The sequence below is a fragment of the Eupeodes corollae genome, chromosome 1, assembly GCF_945859685.1.
Source record: "Eupeodes corollae chromosome 1, idEupCoro1.1, whole genome shotgun sequence".
NCBI lineage: Eukaryota > Metazoa > Arthropoda > Insecta > Diptera > Syrphidae > Eupeodes > Eupeodes corollae.
This window is the reverse complement of record NC_079147.1, coordinates 223746240-223759122: the sequence shown is the minus strand read 5'-3', so window position 1 is coordinate 223759122 and position 12883 is coordinate 223746240. Positions and strand designations below refer to the sequence as shown.

General features: G+C 34.5%; 1 protein-coding gene across 4 annotated transcripts in view; it reads right to left on the bottom strand.

Moving 5' to 3' along the window:
- The window catches only part of LOC129950583 (high affinity cGMP-specific 3',5'-cyclic phosphodiesterase 9A), a 267471-nt gene that overhangs the window by 213246 nt on the left and 41342 nt on the right, over nucleotides 1–12883 (bottom strand). For all 4 annotated transcript variants that reach the window (XM_056062534.1, XM_056062531.1, XM_056062516.1 and 1 more), the window contains exon 2: nucleotides 1212–1250. The gene's annotated coding sequence lies outside the window, so the exon portion shown is untranslated. The remainder of the gene's footprint in view (nucleotides 1–1211; nucleotides 1251–12883) is intronic.

Below are 12883 nucleotides of genomic sequence, written 5' to 3'. Positions count from 1 at the left end.
TTTTCAGTAAGTAAATCGAACTCTATGCTAGGGTTCATAAAAAGAAATGCTCGTGAATTTTCAGACATTTTTACGTTACGCAGTCTTTTTTTCTCAATTGTAAGGTCGATCTTAGAGTATTGTTCTGTGGTTTGGAACCCATATTATTAACATTTTTATCATAGAAATGTACAAGACGTCTACAAATTACTAAAATTGTCTACCGGAATTCGGAGTCGTTACTTAAACAACGTTATTTTTAAGGACAAAGTTTTTTTTTCGGCTTAATGGATAAATTGCGACGCCCAACAATCTATTGAAAGCCAGGGTCCAGTGACTTCCAACTCAACTCAACCACTCTGTGTGCGAGTACTGTTATCAGGGATGGAAAAGACCTACAGTATTAAGCCCAACGGCTAATTTGAAAAAAACACTTTTCATGCCAAAAATTACTGTTGGAGAATTTGTCAATTCCTCGCAAGAGGCAGTACCCGTGCAAAAACAAAATTTAGAGGAATAGACAGGGATCGAACCCAAGACCTCTGGCATGACAGTCCAACGCACTTATCACCATGTCCCGTAGCATCTTCGTCAACAAGCAAAATATAACTTTTGGGCTAAATTGTTAAATATTCACTTTGACGAAATGTGGTTTTAACACAACACAGCACACCGTACAGTTGATTAATTGAAGAGTAATTTCAATGAGCATGTTATCTGAAGAGATGAGCAAGCACTTCTTTTGTGCGGTTTAACGCCTCCAATTCACATTTTCTGTAGGGCTATGTGAGGTCATTTATGCCAACAAGCTGACAACAAGCGAAATAGTCGGAATTTTCGGCCGAAATGTATGGTCAAGTTATCAAAAATTGGTTCCAACGAGTTAATCGCTGGAAACCTGACCACAGTGGCCAAATGATCAAAGTTGAGGTCCATTCATAAATATTTAAATTGTATTCCAAGTCGATAGTAAAATGTTTAAATGTCTCTTATGCTTTGCATTTATTAGAGAATCCTTCATTAAGGAAATTCTATGATATATTCAAATCCTACGCGGAAAATAAAGTATTAAAGTCAACTTAAAACTTTTCCTGACTTAAATAATTTTTAATGGTACTATCAATAAGGCGCAATCTTCGAAATAAAAGCATACGAAACATTGTTAAAGTTAAAGAAAAATACAATAGAAAATATAAATTAATTAATTAATTATTAAATAGAGATCTACTTACTCAATAATTTAACTGAAATTTAATGTTGACTTACTTTATCTGAAACGAAAAGAAACCATTTGGAAAATTATTTATTTATATAGATTTTAAAATATAGTTAATTTATTAATCTATTAGTGAAGATAAATAAGGTTCAAAGTTGTATCTATTATAAATATCTGAAAATTATAAATAATTAAGTTCTTTTTCTACCCAAAACCTACAAAATTAGAACCTAGGAATCTTGGCTTGTGTCACATTGATTCTTTATTTTTGAAATTCGTCACTTTCCCATGCACTGATATCTGCCACTTACTAATATCTGATCTGCACCATTTAAGTGGTCTAAAGTTAAGCACTTCTAATTTAGAATGTGACACTTAGATATAACAACTTAGTAGAATAACTGATATCATGTGTTTGTAGTACCCTGAACAATGTAGGGGTATTGGAGCCCATCATGATGAATATGGGACAAGTATCCCTTAATTCTTAGAAATTACTAAACCGTAAAAAGTTTGGAGAGATTGGAAAGATTATCAGCAATTTGTCCGAAATTCCTTTTTGAGGCTTTTTATAGCACTAACAAAAAAAATTTACATATTTGAGTAACCACAGAGAAACTCCAAGCCTTTTAACAACCATTTTAAAAGAAAATTTGACAGTGGACCACTGCAACTTTAGAACTAAGTGTTGTACAGACGTCTATATCTAATATTCAGTTTTGTAGGTAATTGCTTCGTCTAAAAGTTGTTCTCAGATATTTTTGTGAAAAAGTTTAATCCACGGGAGTTTACTTAGAAACATCTGAAGAAATTATTTTCACAGTATGACGGACGAAAAAATAACAAATTTTATCCAACCAAAATATATTGTTTCAAAACATTGATTTACTCAGTATGCTTCAATTCACTATTATGGACCATTTTTCACCATTTCTCGAAACTGCTAAAAACAGTTCCTACATTTTGCAGATATTACTGAACTTGACCTTTTTTTGATTCACACGAAATTAAGGGCACTTTTTAGGAAGTGTTAGAGAGGATAAGTGAAGTTTTCCACCAACATTAAGCTTTGTCGAAATTCTTTTCGAAGTGCCTAGTTAATGGTCCTACAATATAATGGTACATGGAAGGTTTTTAAATTGTGGAGTAAGATTGCAAAACAAGCGAAAAAGTAATGACTTAGAGAATTAAAATTGCTCGTATGCTTTTGTTATTTATAAGGACTCATGACTTGAGAAAGACCGTCAATACTTATTAATGGAGGATAAAAATTGTTTTAGTTAAGTTCTATTACATCACTAAGTAATTTTAGGACCAACAAATTACAAAGGTCTTACGTAATTTCAAATGTATTATGTAACCATAACATTTGAACTTTGACTTATTACAAACAAGGTGTTAACAGTCTATTAATTCTAAATTCGCGTTGTCACTTTCACTTGTTATAGTTGAAATACTATTCTACACGACACGAAGACACTATTTTTAAGAAATAAAATAGCAATCAACTTTAAGGAATTTATGTAAAAATAAGTTTGTTTTTATTACCGGCCTCAAAAGCACTAAACATTAAGTAACACCAGGTGACCCTGCGAACAATATTTCGAATTAATCACCAACTTGCTGAAGTCATTCCTTTTTATTGAAGTTGTTTATCGGGCGTAGACGACTTGTCGTTGTCATTTTCATTTTCATTTTTTTAATTTGATTATCTACGTGTGGTTTTACGGTTACGTGTTCTTATCAGTTTGAAAAAAAAGGAAAAACAAAATCCGCAAATTTTGTTTAAGCAAAAATAACAAAAAAAATAAACAAAATATTAGAAAAGTAGAACATTTCCCATTTTGAGGTTTGAGGTCTAAGCTTTAGTGCTCGAAAACCTCATTATTTAGTGGAACAACAGCACAAGTTAGGTTCCCATTCATTCCCAGCCCCAATCCTAAGTTCCTGCCTAGGTCCCATAACACATCATACTATACCCTGTATAGTATAGAAGGCAGTGGTAGTTGAGGTTCAGGTTGAGCGTTGAGGTGATGTGGCGTCGTCGGTCGTTGGTTGAGCGTTAATTAAAATGCATTTATGTCATGGGGGTTGAATGACATGGTGATGATGGGTGTCGTGTCACGAAGACGAAGTGAGTATGAACAAGCATAGTGAGTTGAGCTGGGAATATACTATCGAGGACCGGCAACGACAGTTGAAAAGTCGTTTTCAACTCTTACGAGTACTATACTCGTATGTGGTTGTAACTTGTAGGTTCTCCTTTCGATGACCGATACTGTATATACATAAGGCCACATTTTGGTATACCTATATGTAGAATTGTAGACATTACATGTTTATATCTTGCTATATGATGAAAGAAAGTAATTAAGGGCATGAGGTACTTATAGGTAGCGTATGATGGGGTTCTAACTAAGCTTTTTTTCCAGGAACTAGCACATGTTGGTTAAGGGTCGGGTCAGACTGAAGGTGCTGAATGGTGAAAGTAAAAACAATAAGTTTAATGAAGCAAGTTTTTTTCTTCTTTTTATTTTTCTTTTCAGTCAGTTGACTTTAATGTAGATCTTGTCGTATAGTTAAAGCACACAAATAGTGTCTCGGAGAATGCTGTGCAGGTTATTCAGTGTTTGGGGAGGTGATATTTATGTTAGTTCAGCATTATTCGTTAAAAAATCAATGGAAATACCTATGGAACTACCAGCATAATGACCTGTATTAGTTAGTTTGATTATAAACATAAGGCTAATTTGATGATTAGGTAAGGGAAGTCCTGACATTTCATAAATAATTGTACCAAACAATGCTTATTAGGTACATAACTCATTTGAATAAATTAATTTTTGGAGTTTGAAATTGTTTTTTTTTTTTTTTCTAATACAAAAATATTTTTCTAACAATTTTGTCATTTTGTTCGTCTAGATCCTTAGTCTTAGTTTTAATATTGAACTGTTTTTTTTATGTTAGGGAATTAGGTTTTCTGTTGGAAATGGTCATTTTTGGATGTATAGAATTTAGGTTTTTAGTAAACATGTAGAAATTTGATTCAAAACCAGTTCAAAGCTTCCTGTTATGTAGAATGTTTTTAATATCCAGTTTTGTTCTTAGCGATGTTATGTGGAATTGACAGATTTTCCAGGAGTAGTTCTTGTCATACAAAACGCTTTCTCAAAAAGGCGATTGGTATAAAAACTGAAAGGGCCCTCCATCTCTGACATTACGCACACACAAGTATGGTTTAGAATTGTCAGGCACTAGGCCCTGGTTCTTTACGTGCTGTTGCGACACCTTATTAATTTATATAATAATTGTGGAAGATTCTGTAGACTTAAAATAGCATTTTTGGCTAGGATGTTAAGAAAAGACCTAAGCATGGATTTCATATAATTTTTAAAATTTTGAACACTATTTGTACTTTTTGTTTCTATCCGATAGAGATCTTCAGGAGACACTTGGTCCCAAGTATTGTGGAGCGATTAACTCCCTGAAAACAACGGTTACTCAGGACCAATCTTTGAAAGATCGACGAATTATTTTTCTTGCTTAATTTAAAGTTCACCTTAGGAGAAGTTTAGAGTTGTTATACTTTTCCATCGATTTAAGACTATCAGCTCATAAGGTTTTTTTCAATCTCCGAATATTATCTCGTACATTTAAGACCATCTTCATTTCAGAGTTGCTATGGCATTGTAGTCGCTGATTAGACAGCGTGTTTTTTAATCTATTTTGAAAAATACTTGAGTGTAAATGCCACGACGTAGATCGCTGTTTCTTATAAACCAAGTCGCATTTATTTTTATAAAACCTATATTTCAGTATCATCAGCAAAGCTCGGTCCCTAGCTAGATGTCTCCAGTTTCGCGCTCCAAGTTGGGTGAGGTCACCTTCCACTTGTGCGCGTCACCTGATCAACGGTCTTCCTCTACTGCGCTGCCCTGTGGATGCGGATTCAAAGACTTTCCGGGCCGGAGCATTGGTTTCCATGGGCTCTACGTGACCCAGCCATCTTAGTCGTTGGACTTTTACCCTTCTGGCTAAGTCTACGTCGTTCCATCTTCTTCTCCACTTCCCTTCGATGCATACGGGACCGTAGATCACACGAAGAACTCTTCTCTCGAAGCGACCCAAGGTGCTTTCATCTGCTGTTGTCATGGTCCATGCTTCTGCACCGTATGATGACGGGGATGATAAGGGTCTTATATAGCAACACTTTGGTCCCTCGAGGGAGGAATTAACCACTCAATTGCTTTCTTAGTCCAAAGAAACAGCGGTTAGCAAGAGTTATTCTGCGTTTGATCTCAGCGTTGGTGTTGTTTTCTGCGTTTACAGCGGAGCCTAGGTAGACGAAGTCCTTGACTACCTCAAAGTTACATCTGTTGTGACGTTTTGACCAAGACGTCGGTGTTGTATGTCCTTTCTAGACGACAGCATGTACAAAAAAGGAAAGGAAAGGTGCCAGTTATATCTTCTAAAATATACCTTGTAAATAAGAGATACAAGGTTGGTCCTAGGACACATCCTTGCGGTATACAGGGTTCTATTTTCTCAACTTCCTTTGGTTCGCTCCGTATATGGTAGTATTACTCCGAAGTTTGTAATCAAGTATTCAAGTCCTAAATCTTGTCAAAGGATTAAGCAATTTGTTCACGGATACCGCCTCTTGCAAGGAATTGACTCGTTTTCCAAGAGTACCTAATTCTTGTCATGAAAAGTGGTTTCTCAAATTAGTGCCCCTTCATTCCTAGTCCCTTATTTATTTGTTTATGAGTGCAAATTCACACAGTGTGAGCATTAGGAAGGGAAGAGAGGGTTTAAAAGGAGGTGCAGTGTAGAAAGCATTCCACATTCGCGTAGCACGACTAAAGAACGAAACTCTGTACGACCAAAGATGGAATCGAGGTTCTACTGATGAGTATTACTGAAACCGCAAGTATCAAGGTTAAACTGTTTAAGAGAAGCAATGCAACTCATGCAACCGGTATAAAAAGGTGAGACAAGGAACTTTACGACGATATTCAAGTGATGTAAATAAACCAATGATGATATTATAACCATCAATTTATATGACCTCCATGAAATACTGTCCAAGAGGCTTAAGTAAGTTGCAAAAGCACCAGCGCAGCGCAGAGATGGGAGCTTAAGCATAAAGCTTTGGACGTATCTAAGTCTTAAAGACAATAGCCAGATCAGAAGGCGACCCACATTTATTTCATCGCCTAAAGATTCCTAAACAATTTGCGGAATTTTTAGCGACATTGTTACACAAGAATTTCTGGGCACACATACCGAGAATATCGAGATTTTCAGTTTAATTATAAGGGGGTATATCACGTTTTAACGATACAAGACAGCATTGGGTTTTTGAACCATTTAATTCCACTCAGTTTTTAATTCAAATTGTACAGATGAACAATGCTGTTTAGGGCGGAATTAAATGAGCTTCGTCGTAATAAGTGGGACGTGAGTCGAAAAACGGTAAAAGGTAACGAAACAATGAATTGGATAAGAATTTGCAGAAACTTGGTACTTTTTACTTAGGTCCTCAGACCTGTTAAGTCCGTTGGGAACACCTAAGGAGCATAGGGCCTCTACTACGCCTACCCGCCATCGTGTACGGTTTCCGGAGATGTGTTTTAGCTCCCTACAACTCTTGCCTAGTGACGCTGAATTCACATCGACTTTCGAGCGTCATGTGCTTCTCGGTAGTCCAGCTCTTCTTTCGTGGGTGAGCGGATTCTACTGCATTGCTTGGCCTGCAATGCAGTCGTAACCTTTTCGAAGCGTATGTCCAATACATTTTCACTTACGCCTTCGTATTATAGTCTATAGTTTGCTGGCCTGTAATTCTATGAAGGACCTCATTTGATACACGGTTTGGCTAGAAAATCCTTAGAGTGTTATGAAGACCATCACGATGGTTTGCAGCTTTCCTAAAATGGCTAAAGTAACCTGCCACGTGCTGCACCCATAAAGAAGCACAGTCTCGACATTTGTGCGAAACAGTCGTAGCTTTGTTCTTTGTTACATACAAATAAATTGCGTGGCGCAAGAACCAGGTCCTAGTGACTTACAACTCTCAACCATTCCTGTATGCGAGTAATGTTGTCAGAAATGGAAGGGACCTATAGTTTATATGCCGAATCCGAATGGCTTATTTGAGAAAGCACTTCTCATGACAAGAATTACTCTTGAAGGATTTTTCAATTCCTCGCAATAGCCAGCACCCGCAAAACTTTTTTTTTATTTTTTGAATTAAGATGGCAGAGGCAGGGATTGAACCCACGAACCCTCGCTTGACAGTCCGCACTAACCATCACGCTACGGGGTACTACAAGCTGATCGAGTTATTGCTACAAATTTTCAACAGCATACCGAACGCCGCTTTAGCTTTGCAGATGCTGCAGATGACGTCTTGCTTGGTTCCGTCTTCGATGGAGGAGATACTTCCAAGGTATTGAAAGCTTTCCACTTTTACCACCGGTTGCGAGGAAATATTTATTTGAGAGGTTGGTTGGGTTCCGAGGCTGATCATTTTTGTTTTGCCGGAATTAATTTTTAGCCACACAACTTCTGCTTCTCTCTCCACACTTGTTGTCATTTGATCGAGTTTAACCCTGTCTGACTCCGCTTCGGATTTCAAAATCATCCGACAACTTAACTTCGTGCAGAACGTGACATTTGGATCCATCATATGCTCCTTTAATAATAGCAATTAGTTTTTCTGGGATGCCTCTCCTCCGTAAAGCTTACCAGATATACTCCCTGCTAACGCTATCAAAGGCCTTCTCGAAGTCAATGAACAGCAGGTTTAGTGGGGACCGATATTCAACGCACTGTTCAATAATGATCCGCAGGGTGTTGACATGATCAATCTTGATTGTTCGGCATCGAGTGTCACCTCAAGATGTTCTCTGATGCGTTCCAGTATAACTTTTGCTACTATTTTGGCAACGGCTAGGTAGAAGTTGCAGAAAGGAGATCATTATTTAAGATGAGAAAGAGTTAAGGAGATAGAACAGAACCCTGTGGCATACCACTTATACAGTACTACTTATATTAACGAAACCGAAAGGATATTACTTATCCAGTGGAGAGGGGATAAATAAAAACTGAAAGCACTCATTTTCAATAAGAAAGCCCGATGTCAAACCCTATCAAATGCTTTTGAAATATCAAGTGCAATAATCTTACTCTCTCTAAAACGATGTAAAGGTTTTGCTCTACTATTCGGTGAGATTAATAGTGGACCTATTGCTGAGAAAGTCGCACTCTTGCTTTCGCCCTTCGGGATATTTCTTAAGCTGATAGTTAATTAGTCTAATAAACTTGGAAAGAAGGACCGTAAGTGCAATGAAAGTTAAGAATATTCGCCTAACTTATTTTAAAACACGTTTCTTTTTTTTTTGAGTGCAACATAAGAATTTCAAAATAAAATATCCTTAAAACATCTCCTGAAACATTTTGTTGCACCGTTTTAGGAAATGAATATTTTATTAAACTCTTGACTCAATAATTTTAATTTCTAATTTCTTATTTTTTATAAAATTAAAGGTAATTATTATAAAATTATATTTAGAAGTAGTTTTATAAATAAATATAATTTTTCTTATAATAAATGCCTAACCCAAGTTCATTTTATAAAAGTTTAAATCATTTATAAAAATGTGTTGTCCTTTCAAAAAGTGCATCAAAGGGTAAATGAATGTATCCTGTTGAAAGTTGAAACATTCAAAAAATTAAAATACATTTTTTTGTTATTTATTGTGGAAATTTAATAAAACTGACCATAATAATCCTTCACACAATTTCGGTAGCATACCGCACAGCTGCCAACGTTAAATAAACTCAATTAAATGGATATCATTTTGTAGCCGCATATTTAATAACAAACTATTTAAATTATATTTCCACTGTACGAGAGTATTTCTGGGATTTTTGTTTGAATTTCAAAAACACATCCTGCAGGGTAGACTACGAGTATAGAATGAGTATATTTCAATGTTTGTATAAATATGAAACAAGTGTTTTATTTATTGGAAGCTGATAAACATATATATTTATATGTATTTGTATTTATCTGCATCTGGATGTATGTGTAAACGGAAATATCTATTCGGATATTGCAAACAAAGAGTTAAAACAACATAAAAGGCGCACTCTGAAGCTCTAATATAAAGGTTATTGTGTGGTTGTGGGACCACACGAAATATTGTTTTTGTATGAAATTTGTTCGTCAATTAATTAAAGGCTATATTGTAGGTAAAAATTTAAATATAAACATTATGAATACGTATGTGTATATATTATGGATATTTATGTTTTTGTAAAACCTTTTCCATTTGTGAAAATCTAATTTGTTTTCCAATCATTGCGATGGTTTTATTTTTTATTAATTTTTCGTTTTTGAATAAATTCAACAAAGTGCTATAATTGTGGGCGAAATTGTTTGAATAATAGAATACCATTAAAGTCTAGGGATATGATTGGTTTAAATGTATACAGCACTAGGCAAAGTACCTATATGCCTAGCTTTTGAGTGTATAATGTATATGTAAATATTTTGTTGTTGGTTGTGGAGCAGGGGATGTTCAAGAACTGTGGTACATAGTTATGTTCATTATTAATTCATAGTGGTAAGCGATTTTTCTTTGAAGCTTTTATGATTTTGTTTGGATTAAAAATGTAAATTTTGAGGTTCAAACTTTGGGTTTTTATAAACTTTTTCTTAAATTGAATAATCACCTGAGCTTCAATATGTTGCAGATTGGCGAACGAAATTAAAATATTATCAAAAACATTTGGAAACATGCTGGTTTTTAAATGGTTTTTACTTCTTTTTTTAAATTAAGTTGATAAGCTAAGGATATAAATATGAGTCTTCGAGACTGAGAGTGTTATTCCTAAAGCTATTTAAGTAACAAAATGAATATGTATATTGCATTTGACTGACTGAGTCAAAGAATTTAAACAATTATTCAGGTAAAAAAAAAGAATAATGCATTTGAAATAAAAAAATGCGTATACGCCCAAGTGACCTGAATAAATGTTACCTAGTTCTTTCTTACACTAATGTAACGTTAATGTGTGGATTAAAAGTTTTATAAAATTTAAGTAAGATCAATTAAAATCAAATAGTCTAGATCCACCAAAACCTTAAAGTTTTAAGCTATTTTTATTTCAAAGAGAATAACTAATTTGTTAATTTTGTTTGTTTATTTTCTTTATCTATATTTTTAAAAAGAACAAGAAAGTTGCCTATGGACAAACGGCAGCTGCATCTGATTGCAATTTCGAATACAAAATGATTTCCTAGGAGTCTACACATGTATCGTTATTAATCACCAACGCAAATGGGTTCGATTTGATCTTGATAAATTTTTCTGTTTTTCAAAATGCTGTTATTAGGTTAAAAAATATAGATCGATTTGATTACGTAAAAAAGTGCGCATTTTCTTAAATTTTAAAAACTATTTTTATTTTTCAGCTTTATTTACAGCATTTTAAAAAACAGAATTTTGATGAACAGAATTTTGATATAAAGAATTTTAAGATACAGTGTTTTGGTAGTATAGTATTTTAAAATAAAGCATTTTGATACGCTCCCTATCAAAAGATTAGAATAACCTTTTCAATCTTAGACAATATCTTCTGAAAAAGGTGTAACTTCATCTCCGAAAAATTATAAATTTCAAAAAAGATGTAAGCCAAGTTAGTTAGAGAAGTATTTCCGATGGTACCAAGCATTTCCATGTTTTCTAGTTTGATGGACGCTTAGAAATTGTTATACGGCACTACAAAAATTGTAAAAATTTCACAAAACTTAAGACCTTTGTAGTCATCCTGTAGGACCCTTCGGTCAGCGATTATGTGAAAAATTGACGCATATCACTGATTCAATGAATCAAAACTTTTGTCTGTAGTGTTAACGAAAACCTAAGAAAAGGCCATTCCACAAACGACATAACATTGCATTGGGCATAAAAGCTCAGGTATTAAGGCTTTTAAGTTCAGTTAACTCAAGAACTTAAGCGGGTCGATCAGCAGCAACTTCACATCTTCGTTGATATAGAAATTGAAATATTTAAAAATTATCAATATTTTAATCAAAACATTTTCTTTAACGATGAGACACTTTTTTAAGTGTCGTTAATAAACTATTATTGGGAAACGCAAAATCCAAGGTTTATTGTTGAATAGCCTATCAATTTGTAGGGTTGGATCTTAATTATTTAAAAGTTGACAGACTTGTGTAACTGTTACGGTAAAAATTAACATTAAAACGCTATGATCAATGATATTTAATAGCCATGATTCGTGGCTTTGCCCGCGTGGTAAACGGAAATCAAATTAACACAGAGATTTGAGGGCAAGTATACATGAGTTATCTATAAATGTACTTCAAAAAACAGTTTCATTGAACTAAATATTTATTAATGTTAAATTATTGGTTTAATATTATTTTGTATTCTAAATTAAATGTTATTTATTAGGTTAAAGAACGAAGGGATTCTAGTTATTGTACATATTGCACCTTAATAATTTTTATAGCGAAACTAACTTTAATAGAGAATTACAGCCTTTTGAATTGGAGTGATAAATCTGTAGAAATAACATAAATTGGAGGAATAATTAGATGTTCACCCTTTCCAACGCCGTCGGTTAAAATATCAGTACTAATAAAGTGTTTCGCCTAAGTTGTGTGACACGAAGCCTTGTGTGGGGCACACTGGACAGCTTAAATGAGGTACGAAACTTTACTGGAAATGAACTTCATGACTGCTTCTATTGACAAATATTTCCTCAAATCTTTTGCTACTTCATCTAATAGTTTTTAATTTCTTTTAAAAAAAACATGTTTTCTTGATGCTTGATTCGCTCTTTGACATAGACATTGATCTTTATGTTTGCTATTCTGTAAATCACCGTAAACACTGGTCATAAGTTCAGAATAGCTATCAACTAAATTTCAAACAAATTTCGTTTGTGCCATATCGCCCTCGACATCGATTTTAAACCGCCCAACTGTACCCAACCCACTAATTAAAAGAAGAAACACCAAATGATTATGAACAATTATAGGTCCAATAGCAAAAAGCACGTACAAATATGCTACTAATAAGTTTTCGAAGAATGGAATATATGGAATATTTGATTATAAGAGTTAGCGGTGGATTTTAAATATTTTGATGCTGTAAAAAATAGAGTAAAATAATCTCCAGTCTCAAGCTTCTTAAACAAAAATAAGTAGTGTCAAAATATTGCACCGTTGCGACGTGAAAGATAGGCAAATAAACAAGCAAACTGACGTTCCCATTTATACTATTAATATTTTATTTCCGGCTTAACTAGTAAGCTCAACAAACTTCTCCATCTAGCTCGGTCCCTAGCTAGATGGCTATAGTTGCGCACTCCAAATTAGGTAAGATCACTTTCCACTTGTGTGTGGTCTTCCCCTACTCCGCTGTCCTGTGGGTGTGGATTCAAATACTCAGCCATCTTAGTCGTTGGACTTTTACCCTTCTTGCTAAGTCTACGTCGCTGTACTCCAGTTCCCTTCTATGTGTACAGTATGGGACAGTAGATCACACGAAGAACTTTTCTCTCGAACCGACCAAGGTGCTTTCATCCGCTTTTGTCATAGTCCATGCTTCTGCACTGTATAGCAGGACGGGGATGTAAAGGGTCTTA